General features: G+C 38.3%; 1 long non-coding RNA gene across 2 annotated transcripts in view; it reads right to left on the reverse strand.

Moving 5' to 3' along the window:
* LOC107976851 (uncharacterized) overlaps window positions 1-22,839 on the reverse strand; it is a 425,817-nt gene that overhangs the window by 260,741 nt on the left and 142,237 nt on the right. Inside the window, exon 3 of one of the 2 annotated variants that reach the window (XR_008537016.2) lies at window positions 5,609-5,763. The exons of the other annotated variant lie outside the window; for it this stretch is intronic. This is a non-coding gene — a long non-coding RNA (uncharacterized LOC107976851). The remainder of the gene's footprint in view (window positions 1-5,608; window positions 5,764-22,839) is intronic. 2 annotated transcript variants of the gene reach the window in all.

A 22,839-nucleotide genomic window follows, 5' to 3' on the forward strand; every position in this document is an offset into this window, starting at 1 on the left:
TATACCCACCAAATTAACAAAATTTAAAAGTTTGACAACATGATATTTGGGTGAGAATGTGAAACTATTTGGAAAAAGAAAACAATCAGGCATTATCTTATCTAGTAAAGTTAAAAATACAGTACTCATTTTCTCCTACCTACCTCACAAATATGTAGTAAATAGTTGAATAATTTTTTTAAAAACTATATCAAACCATAGAAATAAAATTAACTAAAAAATGAAAAGTAAAAGGCCAAAAATGAAACATCAATGGCTGAGAAACATATAAACAAATGCCCAACTTCAAAAGTAATTAAATAAAGGTAAATTAAGATAGCATTTTCACTTTTAAAATTAGTAAAGACTACAAAGAAAAATACCAATTTTTACATGGTTGTTATAAAATAAATGTTGCCACACACTGCATATAAAACTGTTAATGGATACAACTTTCCAGAGTGTTATTTGGCAGTTATTATGAAAGTGTCTCATCTTTTGAATGAGTAATTTAACCTTTTAACTTAGAAAATAATAATAGACAAGCACAAAGATTGACACGCAAGAATGATCACTGAAGTGAAATTTTCAACAGCAAAATAAATGTAAAACTTTCAAAGCTACTATAAAAGGAGGACATTTGCTAAGTTATGGCATATCTACACTGTGAACTATGCTTTACCAATTCAATGTTGTGGAGGAATCCTCTCATGATTGTGACATGACACAAACTGCTTAGAGAAAAAATGCTGGTATAGAACAATGCCCACACTGTTTAAATATTACACATATGCATAAAATGGGTAAGATGTTTAGAACATTTATTGCTGTGTGTGAGATATCAGGCAATTAGATAATTTATACTGGTAGTCCCAACTTATGATGCTTTTACTTAAACTTTTTCAACTTCATGATGGTGCAAAAGTGACAAGCATTCAGTAAAAACCATGCTTCAAATTTTGAGTTTTTTAATTATAAAATGTTTTATAAAACAAGCTCTGTGTTAGATGATTTTGCCCATCTGTTGGCTAATGTGAGTATTCTGAGCATGTTTCAGACAGACAAGAATAAGTTATGATGTTTGGTAGGTTAGGTGTATTAAATACATTTATGACCTAATGGTATTTTCAACTTACAATGAGTTTATCAGGACATAAACCCATCATAAGTCAAAGAGCATCTGTGTTCTTTTTTATTTTCCAGATTTTCTATAATGTAACATTGATTTTATTCACATGAAAAAATTATTTAAAATATATCAGGAAATTAATTGTACATATTGTCACCACAATGGCATTTCTAATATAATACTTATGTTTTTTTTTTTTCATAACAAACAATTTTGGCTAGGTGTGGTGGCTCATGCCCATAATCGAAGCATTTCGGGAGCCAAGGTGGGAGGATCACTTGAAACTAGGAGTTCAAGACCAGTCTGGGCAACACAGTGGGACCCTGTCTCTACAAAAAATAAAAAACTTAGCCGGGCATGGTGGTGCCCACCTGTAGTCTTAGCTACCAAGGAGACTGAGGTGAGAGGATTGCTTGAGCCTGGGAGTTCGAGGCTGCAGTGAGCTGTGATTGTGCCACTGTGCACTAGCCTGTGCAACAGAGTGGGACCCTGTCTCAAAAAATAAAAATAAATTTTAAAAAATAAACAAAAATTTTATTTTTATTGTTTCTCAAGTAGATAGATGTGTAGCCCACAGATGTTTTTTACAAAAATATTTAACTGACAAAGATTGTATATATTCAAGGTATACAACATGATTTGATACACATACACACTGTGTAATGATTACCACAGTCAAATGAAGTAACACATTCACCACTACCCATGCTGTACACTAGATCTCCAGAACTTCTTCATCTTTTATCTGGATGTTTGTACCCTTTGACCTTCATTTTCCTGTTTTCCTCACAACCCGGACACTGTTACTGCTGTTCTACTCTCAGCTTCTAAAACAGCTCCTGTCTGCAGCTGGTCATCCCGACATCTGCTCCTCTCAGCAGAGGTGAAGCCCTGGCATGGGTAACTCCTCTCCACAGCTGGTTGAGCCAATGCTGGCTCAGCAGTGCTGAGCCCAGGGCTTTTATGGGCCTGACAGGGGAGCAAGTGCATGCTGATTGGTCCATAGGTGGCCATGGGCAGGCCCAGAAAAGGCACAACAAATTCCCACCCCAGTCTGTGGGACTGGGAGCCAGCTGGCCCTCCCTGGTCTGAAGGTGGGCCTTACCAGGGACCTGCCCCCTTCTGCCCAGGAACCTGTAGGAGCCTACCTCCTGATGCTGTTTATGGTTTCCAGGCTGTAGGTGACAAGGGGTGCCTGAAGGCTAGCGTGCAGCTTCCCTCAGCTACCCATTGCCCTCCTTCCTTTGCTCGTAGGCACCCAAAGTCTGGAGGAGGCTGAGAAACAGGGGGCTGGTGTGTCAGCACTGCCCTGAGGATGTGCACAACTGGCCAGGCTGTGACAGCACCTGGGCTCCACCTGACTTTGCTCCGACACCAGAGCGGGTGCCAGTAACAGGGAGAAGCCAGGCAGAGGGAGCAGGCACTTCTGAGCCTGTGAGGGCAGGGAGCAGCTTCTTGGGCCCCCAAGAGTGCAGGGATGCCTGGATCTGCAGCTGCGGTTTGGGTGGCTACAGCCGTGTGGGGGTACAGGGCTCCTTCCTGCTCTGTGGAGTGGGAGGCCTGGGTCTGCAGCAGCGGCTTGGGAGGCTGCAGCTTTGCCCAGGAGGGCGGGGCTTCTGCCTGCTCTCGGCACTCCCAAGAGCACAGGGAGGCCCAGGTCCACTGTGGTAACTTGGGCGGCTGCAGCTGAGACAGGTGGGGTGGGGCTCCTGCTGCCCTGTGCAGTGAGAGGTCCGGGTTTGCAGCCACGACTTGGGCAGCTGCTGTTGCACCTGGGGAGCTCTTGCCCCACCAACTTGGAAGGGATGGGGCTCCCGCTTGTCCCTGGCTCCTCCCAGCTCTGTGGAGTGTGCAGCCCAGGTGGCATCTCCCTGCTTCCACCAGCATGATGGCAGTGACGGCTCCAAATGGGCCGTGCTGCCATTAACAATATAAAGATAGTGATATCAAGTACCATAAGCAGATTTGAATCTCATTTTTAAACCATTGTTTATATGTTGGTAGAAAAAAAGTCAAGCATAATTACCAAACACACTAAATTTTTTTTTTTCCAAACAGCAATCATTTCTTTGTGTCATTTTTAATGGTCATTTGTAAATTGTATTCTTCCTCTAATATTTGTCATTTACATTAGCAATTGCGTTCTTCTTGGCAGTTTCTAACAATCAATGCTTCCCAGCTCCAGCACTATTTATCTTCTTGTTTTAACTCTGATGCAAATCAGTTCATGAGCTAGAGAAAAAACTAGAAAACTGTCATACAGGCTTTTTGGAACATGAAACCCTGAAGTTACTGATGCTAAAATTCACTCTTAAGTTCATACTTTTATTTTCTTAATATGTAATACATGGCAATACTCTTATTAGACAAAATTGTTTAATTTCTCTTAGTTCTTAGCAAACAAAAGTTTGATAGTTGAGCTATGACAGTCCTCAGATATTTGTTAGTTTACGTTTTTGTTCTCATTTTTAGTTTTTGGTGTTTATTTTTATTTTTATCACAGCAAAATAAACATATAATAAAAATATTTTAAAGGGTTATAGTAAAAATAAATAGAACGATCCTACACATAGATCTCCAATTCCAATCTCTTTTGAATTATCTTTTAATGGGCTCAGTTATTAATTTTAGTTGCCTCCTTTTATTAAATAATGTAATATTACTATTTATTGATTTATTATTTTTTAATATAGTCTATTAAATTCTTGCTATAAAAAATGAGGATTTAGCTTAACATACTCATTCTATAATTTATTTTCTCCCTCATTTTCCCGTTTTTTTCTCCAAAGAGGTATAAACATTTCTTTATTTGAAACATATGGCAAAGAGAAAATATCTAGATATTTGAACATAATGTTAGTCCAAACATAGAAAATGCGCAATAGCTATAAACAAATTAAGGAAAGCTATCATAAAATAACAGCTTAGATACGTTTTAAGGAGCATTTATAGTAAATCTGGGAATGGGGGGGTGGAAAGCCCACAGAGATAGAATTCATGTAGCACTAAGTACAAATATTGCTGAAATTTTTGTGGACTGAGGCTCAGAAATTTAAGTACTGAACCAAACATCCCCATTCTCTGCCTTCCTACACACCCGCCCTTTTCAGAATCTCCCAAGGAAAAAGGAGGACTGCCGCTGAGATGAAAATACCCACAAACACCAGAGCTGACTGGCTTGCTTGCATTTATTTTCTTTTGGAAGCTAGAGTGCACCATTTCCACCCAGGGTCTGCCTGACCTGAGCCGCTGACCAGGGACATGTGGTGTGCAAGGACCATCCCGTCCTGCAGCCCTGGTCCCTCTGGGAAAATCTCCATGTGATGCCTGGCATCAGAGTAAACTGGGGTCTCAAAAGATGAATTAGGACAAACATGGAAAGCATAGCATGCCAGGGAATCCATGTAAGGAGGCCATGCTGGAGCTGGTGAGATTTCTCCTGGCCTCCTTTCTGAAGGACTATGTCTTCCCTCTCAGTTCGAGTCAGTGGTGGTCCGGCTGCTGATGCCAGTTCCCACTCACAGGGCTTGAGTGGATGCCCTGGGCTTTACCTCAGAGGCCACCCAAGGCAGTGCCTTCCCCTTCCCTGAGTCTTTTCCCAACACCTGGGCTCCCAAAAGTTTGTTCTGCCCTAGTTCCTGCCCCTCAAACCCTGTCAAAAAACACCAAGTGAAAAACCCTTCAAAAAATCGAAGAATCCAGGAGCTGTTTTTTTTTTCTTTGAAAAACTCAATAAGATAGATAGACTGCTAGTGAGACTACTAAAGAAGAAAAGAGAGAAGATTCAAATAAACACCCTCAGAAATAGGGGGATACCGCCACTGACCCCACAGAAATACAAACTATCATCAGAGAATACTATAAACAGCTCTCTGCAAATAAACTGGAAAATCTAGAAGAAATGGATAAATTACTGGACACATACACCCTCCCAAGACTGAACCAGGAAGAAGTTGAATCCCTGATTAGACCAATAACAAGTTCTGAAATTGAAGCCGTAATAAATAGCCTATCAACAAAAAAGCCCAGGTTCATATGGATTCACAGCCGAATTCTACCAGAGGTGCAAAGAGTAGCTGGTATCATTAATTCTGAAACTATTCCAAACAGTTGAAGAGGAGGGACACTTTCCTAAATCATTTTGTGAGGCCAGCATCATCCTAATACCAAAGCCTGGCAGATATACGACAAAAAAAGGAAACTTCAGGCCAATAGCCCTGATGAACTTTGATGTGAACATTCTCAAAAAAAAAAACAAAAACTGGCAAACCGAATCCAGCAGCACATCGAAAAGCTTATCCACCACGATCAAGTCAGCTTCATCCCTGGGATGGAAGGCTAGTTCAACATATGCAAATCAATAAATGTAATTCATCACATAAACAGAACTAAAGACAAAAACAACATGGTTATTTCAATAGATGCAGAAAAGGCCTTCAATAAAATTCAACATCCTTTCATGTTAAAAACTCTCAATAAACTAGATATTGAAGAACATACCTCAATAAGAGCCATTTATAAGAAACCCACAGCCAATATCATACTGAATGGGCAAGAACTGGAAGCATTCCCCTTGAAAACTGGCACAAGACAAAGACACCCTCTCTCTCATCACTCTTATTCAACACAGTGTTGGAAGTTCTGGCCAGGGCAATCTGGAAAGAAAAAGAAATAGAGAGCATTTAAATGGGAAGAGAGGAAGTCAAATTGTCTTTGTTTGCAGATGACATGATCCTATGTCTAGAAAACCCCACTGACTCAACCCAAAAGCTTCTGAAGCTGATAAGCCACTTAAGCAAAGCCAACCCCCCCCCCAAAAAAAGATATGCAGAAATCACAAACATTCCTATACACCAACAACAGACAAGCAGAGAGCCAAATCATGAATGAACTCCCATTCAAAAATGCCACAAAGAGAATAAAATACCTAGGAATGCAGGTAATAAGGGAAGTGAAGAACCTCTTCAAGAGAACTACAAACCACCACTGAAGGAAATCAGAGAGGACACAACCAAATGGAAAAACATTCCATTCTTATGGATAGGAAGAATCAGTATCATAAAAATGGTCACACTCCCCATAGCAGTTTATAGATTCAATGCTATTCTCATTAAACTACCATTGACATTCTTCACAGAATTAGAAAAAAAAAAGCTATTCCAAAATTCATATGGAACAAAAAAGAGCTCACATAGCCAAGACAATCCTAAGCTAAAAGAACAAAGCTGGAGGCATCACACTACCTGACTTCAAACTATACTACAAGGCTACAATAACCAAAACAGCATGGTACTGGTACGAAAAACAGGCACATAGACAAATGGAAAAGAATAGAGAACACAGAAATTAAACTGCACATGTATAATCATCTGATTTCAACAAACCTGACAAAAACAAGCAATGAGGAAAGGATTCACTGTTTAATAAATGGTGCTGGGAAAATTCACACAAGAACAGAAAACCAAACACCACATGTTCTCACTCAAGTGGGAGTTGAACAATGAGAACACATGGACACAGGGAGGGGAACATCACACACAGGGGCCTGTTGGGGGATAGGGGGGTAGGGGAGGGATAGCATTAGGAGAAATACCTAATGTAGGTGATGGATTACTGGGTGCACCAAACCACCATGGCACGTGTATACCTATGTAACAAACCTGCACGTTCTGTATATGTATTCCAGAACTTAAAGTATAATAAAAAAGGGAAGGCATAAAAATATCTGAAAAAACAGATGAATAAATAAATAAGTGGTGCTGGGAGAACTGGCTAGCAATATGCAGAAAACTGAAACTGGATCCCTTCCTTACACCTTTTACAAAAATTAACTGAAGATGGATTAAAGACTTAAATGTAAAACCCGAAACTATAAAAACCGTAGTTTTTATAGTTTTGCCTCTCCCTTTTCCTTTACCATTCCCCACTCTAAAACATTCCTTCTCTTTTCAAGCCTCTCTTATCCCATCCTCAGCCAAAACACCTCTGGAAAAGTTTAGTCTCTTTACACAAACACCCCACCTCCTAACCAATTACCTCCTAACGAATTGTTTCTTTCCTCACATGAGGAGATGAATGATATTTCCAGGCAGGGCCTTGGGTCCTAGCTCCTCCCCTATATCTGAAACAACTTCAGAAAAATATGTGCTGTATGTAAGATAAACAAATGAATACTTTCTTAAATATATAACAAGTTCCTACAAGTAAAGTGTTTCCTGACCATCCTATTTAAAGTAGGCTGTTATCATATCAACTTATTCATCTACCATAGAGGTTATCATTGACAAAGTCTGTTTACATATTTGATTATTTGTTATTTTTTGCTCTAACATAGACTCCATGAGGATGGAGACATTTATTTCCAGTGGCTAGAACCTATTAGGGTAAAGAAAATAAATAAGCAATTTATTTTTAAAAATCCAAACTTCAAAGAGCATATTCAAATTATTCAAAGGCAGTATATATTTGAACATTGAATATATTTGAATATATATGAATTCTTGAATATTTTAATATACTTTTTAGCCTTTCTAAAATGGAAATATTTTTAAAAGATAGTTTCCTGTATTAAAAATTGGTAAAGAAATAATGGCATTCCAGAGAAGTAATTATTGTGGCAGCAAATATTAGTAAAATCTTTAGGCATTCAAAAGCTTTAACATTTTTTTTCATAATATTTGACCTAAGGTTTAATCTCTGGGAATTTCCTGGGGTAATACTCATGGGTGTTTACAGTGGTTTAATTTAATTAGTACTCATTGCAGAACCGCTCAGAATGAAAAGAAAAACCCCACTCAACAAAAAGGGAATAATTAAATAAATGATAGTACATTTTTTCCATGAAATTCTAGGCAACTGTCACAAAAATCCAGTAGCAGGTATTTAATGATCAAAAACAATTTCATAATATATGTGTACAACTAGGTTTTATGCCAGCCCTTCACCCTTTTCTTATTTTTACATTAAAAACAGGCATAAATAGACAAGAAGACACACACACACACACACACACACACACTCAAAGTGTGTCTGTATAAATACTGGGGAATAAGCACAAAACCTTGAAGCCAGAGGTTAGTAATTGCCAGTAATTTTTGTTACTTTTTAAATGTAATCTCAAAATTTTAGAATGAGCACATATGCTTTTTGTAAGAAACATTGCTAAAAGAATAACAATGTTCTAAAAACAAAATTATATTACACTGGCCCTGAAAATGTCAAGTTAGTTTTTCTGGAATCACGCATTAAGTCTGTTTGATGAACTCAATTGTATTTGGCATACGAGTACTTTTCCTGGACTCTGACTGAGCTTCTGTGTTTGTGTTACTTGTAACAGACAGGCTTATCTCTTCTGGACTTTGACATTATTTTTGCTATTGTTTTCTGCTTGACATGATGCTACTAATCTCTTCTGGGACTGCTTCTGAAACCAAAAGCTGAGAAAAGAGATCAGGCTGCTGATTCCTTTATGCTTCCCTTGGTTTCATCTTGTTGGTGAGGTACAGTGTAAAGGGCTTTGGTTTGTAACAGCATTATTTTGCAGCTCTTAGGTTGCTTCGGACAAAACCCTAAACCAAACACAGGCATATGGAGAAGTTTATAGGAATAACACTGGGCCGTCTCACTAGGCCAAAGCGGATGTTGTGGATTGAAATCTGGGAAGAGCAGATGCAAAAATGCCCCAGATGCAGACCAAAGTATTCAAATGTGACCAGGATTCACCCTCCAACTCTTATCCTGAGTTTCTTTTAACTGTAGCTTCATCTCTTTCCTAGTACAACAGTTTTGTCCCTTTTTAGCCTTAGTTTGAATTAGGTTCCTGTCATTGTCACTCAAGGGCTCTTGCTAATGCTCAATATTTATAAGGTTTCATAGTTATTTGAAAAGAACTGATTTACTCTGATAGTGTCATTTATAATGCATCTATTAACCACATGTATAATTATAGTTTTCAAAGTCCTTAATACTTATTTAGTGCTTATATACTCACTTGTTATATACTGAGAAATATAAATTCCCAAACCACTAATCTTTTATCAGTATTTACTTTTATGAGTATCTGAGTATTATATTTTAATGTTTCCCTTTGTGCTGTATTAACATTTATAATATTTATATGTACACTAGGTGTGCCTGGTGTAACAGATACTATCTTGTGTATTCTATGAAAAAAATCATAGTTTTAAAAAATAATGCTATACTTTCTATAATTATGTATTTATTTTGTCAATTCAATTAAAAATTTATTTTACTTAGATGAAACACTAGACAAGCCCAAGGATCAAATGTTTTTAAAAAGCAACATGTAGCTTTACATGAAACATATAGTTTTACCTTTCCAGGTCATGGAAAGGTACAAGTGAATTCTGTTAACTCTGTCCCTTTGGTTTCTCAATGGAAATTAAAAAAGTAAACATACTGTAAATTTTTCTTGTTTGAATATATATAAAAGGCATATTTGTATCAAATGAGGTCAGTAGTATGTGTTTAGTTAGAAAGGACTTCATGTTCTTTGCAGGACACACAGGAAATATACATCCTGCTTTCTTATTCTCTGCTTTCCAAAACATTGCCTCACATGTTAATTATTCAAATTTTGCAGTGATATTTAATTAGTCTATGACATTCCACTGTGAGTGAATCCAGTACCACATAGAAGTTTAGGGCCCTAGCTCTAAAGTCAGATAGACTGTGTTCAAATTTTAGCTTGTCTACATTTTTGCGCTAAAGTTTCCTCGGTGAATTACCTAACTGGTGTGCACTTCATTTACCTCATGTGTTCATTAGTGATAACTATAGTAGCTCCCCATATTAATTTTGTAAAGATTCAGTGGGTTAATCACATAAAATCTTAGTCTTGTCCGTAGTATGTGATTAAGTAATATTACCTGTTACTTTTACTTCCCCAAATTATTGTTTTCAATACTCTCAGTGCATATTCATTACGGTAGAGCTTCACCCTTGTATCACAGTTTCTTACAAATTGCTCTGAACTCCTATATTTTGTTAACATTTCTTCTATGGTGTCTCACAGTTCTCACATACAAGTTGACAATTTATACTTGTTAAAACTTTTGTTTGTATCCTCTTTTATTTCATTGAGCAGTGGTTTGTAGTTCTCCTTGAAGAGGTCCTTCACGTCCCTTGTAAGTTGGATTCCTAGGTATTTTATTCTCTTTGAAGCAATTGTGAATGGGAGTTCACTCATGATTTGGATCTCTGTTTGTCTCTTATTGGTGTATAAGAATGCTTGTGATTTTTGTACATTGATTTTGTATCCTGAGACTTTGCTGAAGTTGCTGTATGTTTATTGCGGCACTATTCACAATAGCAAAGACTTGGAACCAACCCAAATGTCCAACAATGATAGACTGGATTAAGAAAATGTGGCACATATACACCATGGAATACTATGAAGCCATAAAAAATGATGAGTTCATGTCCTTTGTAGGGACATGGATGAAAGTGGAAATCATCATTCTCAGTAAACTATCGCAAGAACAAAAAACCAAACACCGTATATTCTCACTCATAGGTGGGAATTGAACAATGAGAACACATGGACACAGGAAGGGGAACATCACATTCTGGGGACTGTTGTGGGGTGGGGGGAGGGGGGAGGGATAGCTTTAGGAGATATTCCTAATGCTAAATGACGAGTTAATGGGTGCAGCACACCAGCATGGCACATGTATACATATGTAACTAACCTGCACATTGTGCACATGTACCCTAAAACTTAAAGTATAATAATTGAAAAAAAAACTTTTAAGATATGATTATGTACACACTTCAAAATTTATGAAACACAACCTCTCTCCCTAGAGTCAACATGTATACATTAACAGGAATAATATAAGATTAGTAGATGCTAGTGATGTTGCTGGCTTGAGTGATTGTGTGAAAACTATTCCTAGTTGTATCTTGGGGAAACATACCAAAGTGTTCTATGTTTTGAGATTATGAATGGTAACTTTTATCTGAAAACGTAAAAGAGCCCTCTTTCCCATGTTTCAATTTTTCATGTAATTCTACTTCACTGGTGTTAATATGCTCTCCCTTGCTTCCTTTTTTCTTTGCATTCAAGTTACACATCATTGCCCTACTTATTGTGTGTGTATATGTGTGTGTCTTACAATTTTTTTTATTGTGGTAAAACGCACATGATGTAAAATTTACCATCTTACCATTTTTGAAGTGGCTAAATTCAGTGATATTAAATACATTCATATTGTTGTGCAACCGTCACTATCTTCCATCTCCAGAACTCTTTCCATCTTGCAAAATTGAAACTCTATACCCATTAAACAATAACTGCCTAGTCCTCTCTCCTCCCAGCTCCTGGCAACCACTATTTTACTTTCTGTCTCTATGATTTTGACTGTTCTAAGTACCTCATATAAGTGAAAACATATAGTATTGATCTTTTTGTGATCAGGGTTTTATGATTGGTTTATTTCATTGTTTGTGATTGGTTTAATTTCCTCAAAGTTTATCCGTGTTGCAGCAAATGTCAGAATTTCCATCCTCCTTCAGGCTAAATAATATTCCATTTTATGTGTGTACTAGATTTTACTTATCCATTTATTTGTTGATGGACAATTGGGTTGCTTCCATGCTTTAGCTATTGGAGATAATGCTGCTCATGAACAGGGCTATAACAAATTGCCCTGTTTTTTTTTTAAATCTCTATAAATTATTCTATTTGAATCGAGTGTTTCAGTTTTGTCCTTAACCTCTGTTGAGCTAGCCAAAAATCTTTTGTAGTTTTCTGTCAGTTGAACCTTTCTAATTTTCTATTCTAAAACTCCAACCCCTCTTCCACTTGTCTCCTCTCAGAGAAGACCTCATCTCTATTATCCAAATATGATGAAATAATAAGTTTCCTCACATTCTTGTACCAAAGGTACAAAATAACTCCTTCCATAGTAATTTTTCCTACTTCCTTGCTGCTGCAGTGGAGGAAGTGCCTCTCCTCCCATTTAACCTTATTCACTTTAACTCCATCTTGGACTCTTATAAGTCATCCCACACATTAAATTAACTACCAAGTCCTCTGGGTTCTACTTTCCAGTTCTGTCAAATCCTTTTTATTGTCACAGCCATATTTGTTCTGGCTAGCATCATTTTACAGCAGATGTGTAGTCACCTGTCTGGTCTGTCATTCTACTCTTGCTCCCTCCGAAGGCTCACACTGCAGCCAGGGTGATTTTTTGATCAATACGATCTGATAGTATCACTCTCGCTTAATGTCTGTCATTAGCTCCCTGCTGCCCTCAAAATAAAGTCTAAACAACTTAGAATATCTTACAAATTTTGTTTTTGCTTACCTTTTCATTTTTTCTCTTGACAACCTTTCCATTGTATCCATCCTCCAAGTTAATGATTGGATGGCTGAAAATTATTTATCCAGGCACCAAAATACTCAAAGTTACATAAGAGGTGAGTGAATGGATGGAAGGATAGAAATTATGGCAGTAAGGTTTGTGGAATTTTGTTCATGCACACATAGTTTATAAAATGATTTAACTGCAAAGATGGTCTTATTTATGTTTTACAATTAAGTCATGAATTAACTCAAAAAGATCAGCTAAGTCAGAGAAAAAAATATACTTCCAGCAACATGTTAAAATGCATTTGCCAGCCCCAATTGGTAAGCCAAATGTCATCAACTTCAGGATTTTCACTAATAAGCCCTATTTTGAAATGACGCATTTCACAAATACTTTTGAAGTTATTTGCAAATATTTCATAAATAGCTTTCCTTTATCCCGTTAGCTGGTTAAATGGGCAAGGACTTCATGTTTAAAACACCAAAAGCAATAGCTACAAAAGCCAAAATTGACAAATGGGATCTAATTAAACTGAAGAGCTTCTGCACGGCAAAAGAAACTACCGTCAGAGTGAACAGGCAACTACAAAATGGGAGAAAATTTTCACAACCTACTCATCTGAGAAAGGGCTAATATCCAGAATCTACAAAGAACTCAAACAAATTTATAAGAAAAAAACAAACAACCCCATCAACAAGTGGGCGAAGGATATGAACAGACACTTCTCAAAAGAAGACATTTATGTAGCCAAAAAACACAAGAAAAAATGCTCGTCATCACTGGCCATCAGAGAAATGCAAATCAAAACCACAATGAGATACCATCTCACACCAGTTAGAATGGCGATCATTAAAAAGTCAGGAAACAACACACAGGTGCTGGAGAGGATGTGGAGAAATAGGAACACTTTTACACTGTTGGTGGGACTGTAAACAAGTTCAACCATTGTGGAAGTCAGTGTGGTGATTCCTCAGGGATCTAGAACCAGAAATACCATTTGAACCAGCCATCCCATTACTGGGAATATATCCAAAGCATTATAAATCACGCTGCTATAAAGACACATGCACACGTATGTTTATTGCAGCACTATTGACAATAGCAAAGACTTGGAACCAACCCAAATGTCCATCAATGATAGACTGGATTAAGAAAATGTGGCACATATACACCATGGAATACTATGAAGCCATAAAAAAGGATGAGTTCACGTCCTTTGTAGGGACATGGATGAAACTGGAAACCATTCTCAGCAAACTATCGCAAGGACAAAAAACCAAACACAGCATGTTCTCACTCATAGGTGGGAACTGAACAATGAGAACACATGGACACAGGAAGGGAAACATCACACTCCGGGGACTGTTGTGGGGTGGCGGGAAGGGGGAGGGATAGCATTAGGAGATATACCTAATGCTAAATGACAAGTTAATGGGTGCAGCACACCAACATGGCACATGTATACATATGTAACAAACCTGCACGTTGTGCGCATGTACCCTAAAACTTGAAGTATAATAATAATAAAAATTTTAAAAAAGCCACAAACAACTGCTTTGTATTTGTCACAATTAATACATCTTGAAAGTAGGTGTGTATCTCATTTCCAATGCAGTTTACATAGATCTCTGAATCAGACATGCTACTTTCAATGAAATACCATTTATTTTTCTGTCGGTGAAGAAATTTTCATCTGAGGGGATGTTACTGTGTCAAAAGGGCATTTTTATCCAGAAAGTTTGTAATATTATACTGATAAAAACTTACCTCTTTTAAAAAAATTTGTATTATACTTTAAGTTCCAGGGTACATGTATACAACGTGCAGGTTTGTTGCATAGGTATACATGTGCCATGTTGGTTTGCTGCACCCACCAACTCAACTCGTCATTTACATTAGGTATTTCTCCTAATGCTATCCCTCCCCCAGCACCTCACTCCCCGACAGACCCTGGTGTGTGATGCTCCCCACCCTGTGTCCAAGCATTCTCATTGTTCAATTCCCAACTATGAGTGAGAACATGCGGTGTTTGGTTTTCTGTTCCTGTGTTAGTTTGCTGACAATGATGGTTTTCAGTTTCATCCATGTCCCTGCAAAGGGCATGAACGCATCCTTTTTTATGGCTGCATAGTATTCCATGGTGTATATATGCCACATTTTCTTTATCCAGTCTATTATTGATGGACATTTGGGTTGGTTCCAAGTCTTTGCTATTGTGAATAGTGCCGTAATAAACATACATGTACATGTGTCTTTATAGTAGCACATTTGTCACATTCTCTTCTCAGATGTTGATTATTTGGGCATACATTCTTGTAGTTCCACACTGGAAATTTATTAAGTGAAAATCTTGAAAGACATTAAGCCTCATAATCCTCTCATTTTAATTAATCAATGTCATGATAAAATTGTGTTATTTTGGCCCGAAACCCCTGAAAAAAAGGTCAAGACAATGTATTCAGCATAGGCTATTTGTAAGCATAATAATTATTGTTATAAAAATAATTCCTAAGGAACAGATGATACAAATTAAAACCCAAAGTAGCTATATGAGGTAGTAACAGATTATACTGAAAACTCCATATTCTCCTAAGAATACTTTCATAGGGACATGGGTCATTGCAACATGCAGAAACCATCTTTAAAAGTAAGCAGATGATTCAAAAAAGTTTTGTTATCTAGGCATTTCAGCGTACATCTCTTTCCAGTCTCAAAGAAAATCTTTGATAACTTGTACAGAGAGATTAAATTGAAATGTACTCCTTGGACACCTGGGCTTTGCAGGTATCTCTGCCCTGGCTGGTTACCAAAGGTGATTTCACACCATAACATACTGAGGCAATTTGTGTGTGTGCACGAATGTGTGTGTGTGTGTGTGAGAGAGAGAGAGAGAGAAAGAGAAAGTGGAAGATACAGAGGGAAAGAACGGGAGAGAGAGAGAATGCACATGAATGAGTGACTGGAACGCTGAAGAGGCAGCTCCATAGAACTGTAATTTGATTGACAATAGACACAGTTAAAAAGTATAAAGTTTCTGGGTTGGGCGCAGTGGCTCACGCCTGTAATCCCAGCACTTTGGGAGGCCGAGGCGGGTGGTCAGGAGTTCAAGACCAGCCTGGCCAAGATGGTGAAACCTTGTCTCTACTAAAAATACAAAAAAAATTAGCCAGGCCCAGTGGCAGGCACCTGTAATTCCAGCTACTCGGGAGGCTGAGGCATAGAATTGCTTGACCCCTGGAGGCAGAGGTTGCTGTGAGCCTAGATCGTGCCAGTGCACCACAGCCTGGGTGACAGAGCCAGACTACATCTCAAAAAAAAAAAAAAAAGTAAAAAGTTTCTATGAAAGCATAGGATATGGAAACTGGCAGAGCAAGTTCTATAAAGAATATGACACAATGAATTATTCTTCTAGGATTCTATATTTCTAGAGCTTTTCTCCAGCCCCATTACAGCTGCTGCTCCATGACTTACACAGAATGAGGACTCCACCAGGTACAAGAGGCTTGCTTTTGCCCTTCTGAGGCAATTACTGGTATTCATCCTTCACCATTATAGAGATAATGAAAGGGTGCTTATCTGTGCACTGGGTGCATCTAGCTACTGCCAAACAGCCTGGAATGTTCCTGAATGCTCCCATGAATGTGAGTGAAGCAAAGATTGATTTCCCAGTCAGAGCTTTACTTAGCTGCCTCACACTTCAGGTTGCTACGGTCTAGTTTCATATTTATCTTGTCTTTTCAGCCTCTGGACCACCATGTTAGTTATGCAGAGTTTTTCATTAAAAAAACTGGACAAATCATAGGACATTGCAGTGTTACAATGTATAAAAAACAAATTAAAAAATTAGCTGAGTGTGGTGGTGGGCGCCTGTAATCCCAGCTACTCGGGAGGCTGAGGCAGGAGAATCACTTGTACCCGGGAGCCGGAGGTTGCAGTGAGCAGAGATCACGCCAGTGCACTCCAGCCTGGGCGACAGAGCGAGACTCTCTCAACAAACAAACAAACAAAAAACGAAAAACACAACTTCCTCTTTTTTCTCACTTACTTGTCTTTGTTTCAGGTTTAGACCTTCACAGGAGTGTCCTCCATGACGCTTTCTGCATTCTGACTTCTCTGTTTCTTCTCCCATATTCTCTCCATTCATTTCCTCTTCAAGTCTCAGTCTGGCGATCCCAAACTGCAGTTTCCCAAAGGATAAGGCATTGGTCCCTTAGGTTTCATTTTCCTTATTGCACATTTAAGCCCAGCTCAGTTTGGAGTCAAATGCATGTAACTGTTTTCTTTGCCTCCTCACTTGCAGGTTTAAGAGATTGGGTAAATAAATAATTGAGGAAGAGGCTTCAAGCTGCAATCAGTTTCCGACCAGGAGGCACTGTGGTCTGGTCTCTTTATTTATTAAGTCCCTTTCAAGGGAAAATAGCTTGCAAATATGCTTCTGTTTTTTTCCAGGAGATAATTCCATACCAAGAAAAAATATGATTATAATACTTATTATTGCTATTATTAAAAATGGTAATTGTTTATCAAAATTAGCCAACCCCACTCCCTATTGTATGAAAAGCTTTTTTTTTTTTTTTGCTTTCTTTTCTTTGTTTGCTTTTTGCTTTTCTTCTATCTCACATGTGGTTGGCTGCATTTCCCAGGAATCACACTATTGTAGTAGCCCAGCGATATGGTTTGGCTATGTCCTCACCCACATCTCATCTTGAATTGTAACTTCCATAATTCCCACATGTTATGAGAGGGACCGAGTGGGAGAAAACTGAATCACGGGAGCGGTTTACCCAATATTCTCATGGTAGTGAATAAATCTCTTGAGATCTGATTTTTTAAAAACTTTTTTTATCTTCAGATTCCATCATTTATCAGCTCTGTGGCCTTGGGAAAGTTTCTGTAAACTTTTTTTTTTTATACTTTAGGTTCTAGGGTACATGTGCACAACGTGCAGATTTGATAAATAGGTATACAGGTGTCATGTTGGTTTGTTGCACCCATCAACTCCTCATTTACATTAGGTATTTCTCCTAATGCTATCCCTGTCCCAGCCCCCCACTCCCCGACAGGTCCCGGTGTGTGATGTTCCCTGCCCTATGTCCAAGTGTTCTCATTGTTCAATTCCCACCTATGAGTGAGAACATGCGGTGTTTGGTTTTCTGTCCTTTTGAGAGTTTGCTGAGAATGATGGTTTCCAGCTTCATCCATGTCCCTGAAAAGGACGTGAACTCATCCTTTTTATGGCTGCATAGTATTCCATGGTGTATATGTGCCACATTTTCTTTATCCAGTCTATCACTGATGGGCCTATGGGTTGGTTCCAAGTCTTTGCTATTGTGAATAGTGCCACAATAAACATACATGTGCATGTGTCTTTATAGTAGCATGATTTATAATCCTTTGGGTATATACCCAGTAATGGGATGGCTGGGTCAAATGTTATTTCTAGTTCTAGATCCTTGAGGAATTGCCACATTGTCTTCCACAAGAGTTGCACTAATACACACTCCCACCAACAGTGTAAAAGTGTTCCTATTTCTCTGCATCCTCTCCAGCATCTGTTGTTTCCTGACTTTTTAATGATCGCCATTCTAACTGGCATGAGATGGTATCTCATTGTGGTTTTGATTTGCATTTCTCTGAAAAGCAGTGATGATGAGCATTTTTTCATGTGTTTGTTGGCTGCATAAATGCCTTCTTTTGAGGTGTGTTCATATGCTTTGACCACTTTTTGATGGAGTTGTTTGTTTTTTTCTTGTAAATTTCTTTGAGTTCTTTGTAGATTCTGGATATTAGCGCTTTGTCAGAGGGATACATTGCAAAAATTTTCTCTCATTCTGTAGGTTGCCTGTTCACTCTGATGGTAGTTTCGTTTGCCATGCAGAAGCTCTTTAGTTTAATTAGATCCCATTTGTCTATTTTGGCTTTTGTTGCCATTGCTTTTGGTGTTTTACTCATGAAGTCCTTGCCCATGCCTATGTCCCGAATGGTATTGCCTAGGTTTTCTTCTAGAGTTTTTACGGTTTTAAGTCTAACATTTAAGTATTAAACCCATCTTGAATTAATTTTTGTATGAGGTATAAGGAAGGGATCCAGTTTCAGCTTTCTACATATGGCTAGCCAGTTTTCCCAGCACCATTTATTAAATAGGGAATCCTTTCCACATTTCTTGTTTTTGTCAGGTTTGTCAAAGATCAGATGGTTGTAGATGTGTGGTGCTATTTCTGAGGACTCTGTTTTGTTCCATTGGTCTATATCTCTGTTTTGGTACCAGTACCATGCTGTTTTGGTTGCTGTAGCATTGCAGTATAGTTTGAAGTCAGGTAGCGTGATGCCTCCAGCTTTGTTCTTTTGGCTTAGGATTGTCTTGGCAATGTGTGCTCTTCTTTGGTTCCATATGAACTTTAAAGTAGTTTTTTCCAATTCTGTGAAGAAAGTCATTGGTAGCTTGATGGGGATGGCATTGAATCCATAAATTACCTTGGGCAGTATGGCCATTTTCACAATATTGATTCTTTCTATCCATGAGCATGGAATGTTTTTCCATTTGTTTGTGTCCTCTTTTATTTCAATGAGAAGTGGTTTGTAGTTCTCCTTGAAGAGGTCCTTCACATCCCTTGTAAGTTGGATTCCTAGGTATTTTATTCTCCTTGTAGCAATTGTGAATGGGAGTTCACTCATGATTTGGCTCTCTGTTTGTCTGTTATTGGTGTATAGGAATGCTTGTGATTTTTGCACATTGATTTTGCATCCTGAGACTTTGCTGAAGTTGCTTATCAGCTTAAGGAGATTTTGGGGTTTTCTAAATATACAACCATGTCATCTCTGCAAACAGGGACAATTTGACTTCCTCTTTTCCTAAGTGAATACCCTTTATTTCTTTCTCTTGCCTGATTGCCCTGGCCACAACTTCTGACACTATGTTGAATAGGATTGGTGAGAGAGGGCATCCTTGTCTTGTGCCAGTTTTCAAAGGGAATGTTTACAGTTTTTGTCCATTCAGTATGATATTGGCTGTCAGTTTGTCCTAAATAGCTCTTATTATTTTGAGATACGTTCCATCAATACCTAGTTTATTCAGAGTTTTTAACATGAAGGGCTGTTGAATTTTGTTGAAGGCCTTTTCTGCATCTATTGAGATAATCATGTCGTTTTTGTTGTTGGTTCTACTTATGTGATGGATTCCGTTTATTGATTTGCATATGTTAAACCAGCCTTGCATCCCAGGGATGAAGCCGACTTGATCATAGTGGATAAGCTTTTTGATGTGCTGCTGGATTTGGTTTGCCAGTATTTTATTGAGGATTTTTGCATGGATGTTCATCAGGGATATTGGTCTAAAATTATCTTTTTTTGTTGTATATCTGCCAGGCTTGGTATGAGGATGATGCTAGCCTCATAATATGAGTTAAGGAGGACTTCCTCTTTATTGACTGAAATCGTTTCAGAAGGAATGGTACCAGTTCCTCTTTGTACCTTTGGTAGACTTCGGCTGTGAATCTATCTGGTCCTGGACTTTTTTGGTTGGTAAGGTATTAATTATTGCCTAAATTTCAGAGCCTGTTATTGGTCTATTCAGAGATTCAACTTCTTCCTGCTTTAGTCTTGGGAGGGTGTGTCCTAGCACCATTTATTAAATAGGGAATCCTTTCCCCATTGCTTATTTTTGTCAGGTTTGTCAAACATCAGATGGTAGTAGATGTGTGGTGTTATTTCTGAGGCCTCTGTTCTGTTCCATTGGTTTATATGTCCAGGAATTTATCCATTTCTTATAGATTTTCTAGTTTATTTGCATAGAGGTGTTTATAGTATTCTCTGATGGTAGTTTGTATTTCTGTGGGATTGGGGGTGATATCCTCTTTTCATTTTTTATAGCGTCTATTTGATTCTTCTCTCTTTTCTTCTTTATTAGTCTTGCTAGCGGTCTATCAATTCTGTTGATCTTTTCAAAAAACCAGCTCCTGGATTCATTGGTGTTTTTGAAGGGTTTTTTGTGTCTATCTCCTTCAGTTCTGCTCTGATCTTAGTTGTTTCTTGCCTTCTGCTAGCTTTTGAATGTGTTTGCTCTTGCTTCCCTAGTTCTTTTAATTGTGATGTTAGGGTGTCGATTTTAGATCTTTCCTGCTTTCTCTTGTGAGCATTTAGTGCTATAAATTTCCTCTACATACTGCTTTAAATGTGTCCCAGAGATTCTCGTACATTGTGTCTTTGTTCTCATTGGTTTCAAAGAACATCTTTATGTCTGCCTTCATTTCGTTATGTACCCCGTAGTCATTCTGGAGCAGGTTGTTCAGTTTCCATGTAGTTGCGTGGTTTTGAGTGAGTTTCTTAATCCTGAGTTCTAATTTGATTGCACTGTGGTCTGAGAGACAGTTTGTTATAATTTCTGTTCTTTTACATTGTTGAGGAGTGCTTTACTTCCAATTATGTGGTCAATTTTAGAATAAGTGTGATGTGATGCTGAGAAGAATGTATATTCTGTTGATTTGGAGTGGAGAGTTCTGTAGATGTCTATTAGGTCCGCTTGGTGCAGAGCTGAGTTCAATTCCTGGATATCCTTGTTAACTTTCTGTCTCATTGATCTGTCTAATATTGACAGTGGGGTGTTAAAGTCTCCCATTATTATTGTGTGGGAGTCTAAGTGTCTTTGTAGGTCTCCAAGGACTTGATTTATGAATCTGGGTGCTCCTGTATTGGGTGCATATATATTTAGGATAGTTAGCTCTTCTTGTTGAATTGATCCCTTTACCATCATGTAATGGCCTTGTCTCTTTGATCTTTGTTGGTTTAAAGTCTGTTTTATCAGAGACTAGGATTGCAACCCCTGCTTTTTTTTGCTTTCCATTTTCTTGGTAGATCTTCCTCCATCCATCCCTTTATTTCAGCCTATGTGTGTCTCTGCATGTGAGATGGGTCTCCTCAATACAATACACTGATGGGTCTTGACTCTTTATCCAATTTGCCAGTCTGTGTCTTTTAACTGGGGCATTTAGCCCATTTACATTTAAGGTTAATGTGGTTATGTGTGAATTTGATCTTGTCATTATAATGTTTGCTGGTTATTTTGTCCATTAATTGATGCAGTTTCTTCACGGCATCAATGGTCTTTACAATTTGGCATGTTTTTGCAGTGGCTGGTACTGGTTGTTTCTTTCCATGTTTAGTGTTTCCGTCAGGAGCTCTTGTAAGGCAGGCATGGTGGTGACAAAATCTCTCAGCATTTGCTTCTCTGTAAAGGATTTTATTTCTCCTTCACTTATGAAGCTTAGTTTGGCTGGATATGAAATTCTGGGTTGAAAATTCTTTTCTTTAATAATGTTGAATATTGGCCCCCAATCTCTTCTGGCTTGTAGGGTTTCTGCTGAAAGATCCGCTGTTAGTCTGGTGGGCTTCCCTTTGTGGGTAATCCGACCTTTCTCTCTGGCTGCCCTTAATATTTTTTCCTTCATTTCAACTTTGGTGAATCTGACAATTATGTGTCTTGCAGTTGCTCTTCTTGAGGAGTATCTTTGTGGTGTTCTCTGTATTTCCTGAATTTGAATATTGGTCTGCCTTGCTAGGTTGGAGAAGTTCTCCTGGATAATATCCTGAAGAGTGTTTTCCAACTTGGTTCCATTCTCCCTGTCACTTTCAGGTACACCAATCAAACATAGATTGGGTCTTTTCACATAGTCCCATATTTCTTGGAGGCTTTGTTCATTTCTTTTCACTCTTTTTTCTCTAAACTTGGGTTCTTGCTTTATTTCATTAATTTGATCTTCAATCACTGATACCCTTTCTTCCACTTGATTGAATTGGCTATTGAAACTTTGCATGCATCACGAAGTTCTCGTGCCATGGTTTTAGCTCCATCAGGTCATTTAAGGTCTTCTTTACACTGTTTATTCTATTTAGCCCTTCGTCTAACCTTTTTTCAAGGTTTTTAGCTTCCTTGTGATGGGTTAGAAGATATTCCTTTAGCTCGGAAAAGTTTGTTATTACCGACCTTCTGAAACCTCCTTCTGTCAACTTGTCAAAGTCATTCTCCATCCAGCTTTTTTCTGTTGCTGTCGAGGAGCTGCAATACTGTGGTGTAGAAGAGGTGCTCTGGTTTTTAGAATTTTCAGCTTTTCTGCTCTGGTTTCTTCCCATCTTTGTGGTTTTATCTACCTTTCATCTTTGATGTTGGTGACCTACAGATGGGATTTTGGTGTAGATGTCCTTTTTGTTGATGTTGATGCTGTTCCTTTCCGTTTGTTTGTTTTCCTCCTAAGAGTCAGGTCCCTCAGCTGCAGGTCTGTTGGAGTTCGCTGGAGGTCCACTCAAGACCCTGTTTGCCTGGGTATCACCAGTGGAGGCTGCAGAACAGCAAATATTGCAGAAGAGCAAATATCGTTGCCTCATCCTTCCTCTAGAAGCTTCATC

The sequence above is a fragment of the Pan troglodytes genome, chromosome 11 (assembly GCF_028858775.2).
Source record: "Pan troglodytes isolate AG18354 chromosome 11, NHGRI_mPanTro3-v2.0_pri, whole genome shotgun sequence".
Classification (NCBI taxonomy): Eukaryota; Metazoa; Chordata; class Mammalia; order Primates; family Hominidae; genus Pan; species Pan troglodytes.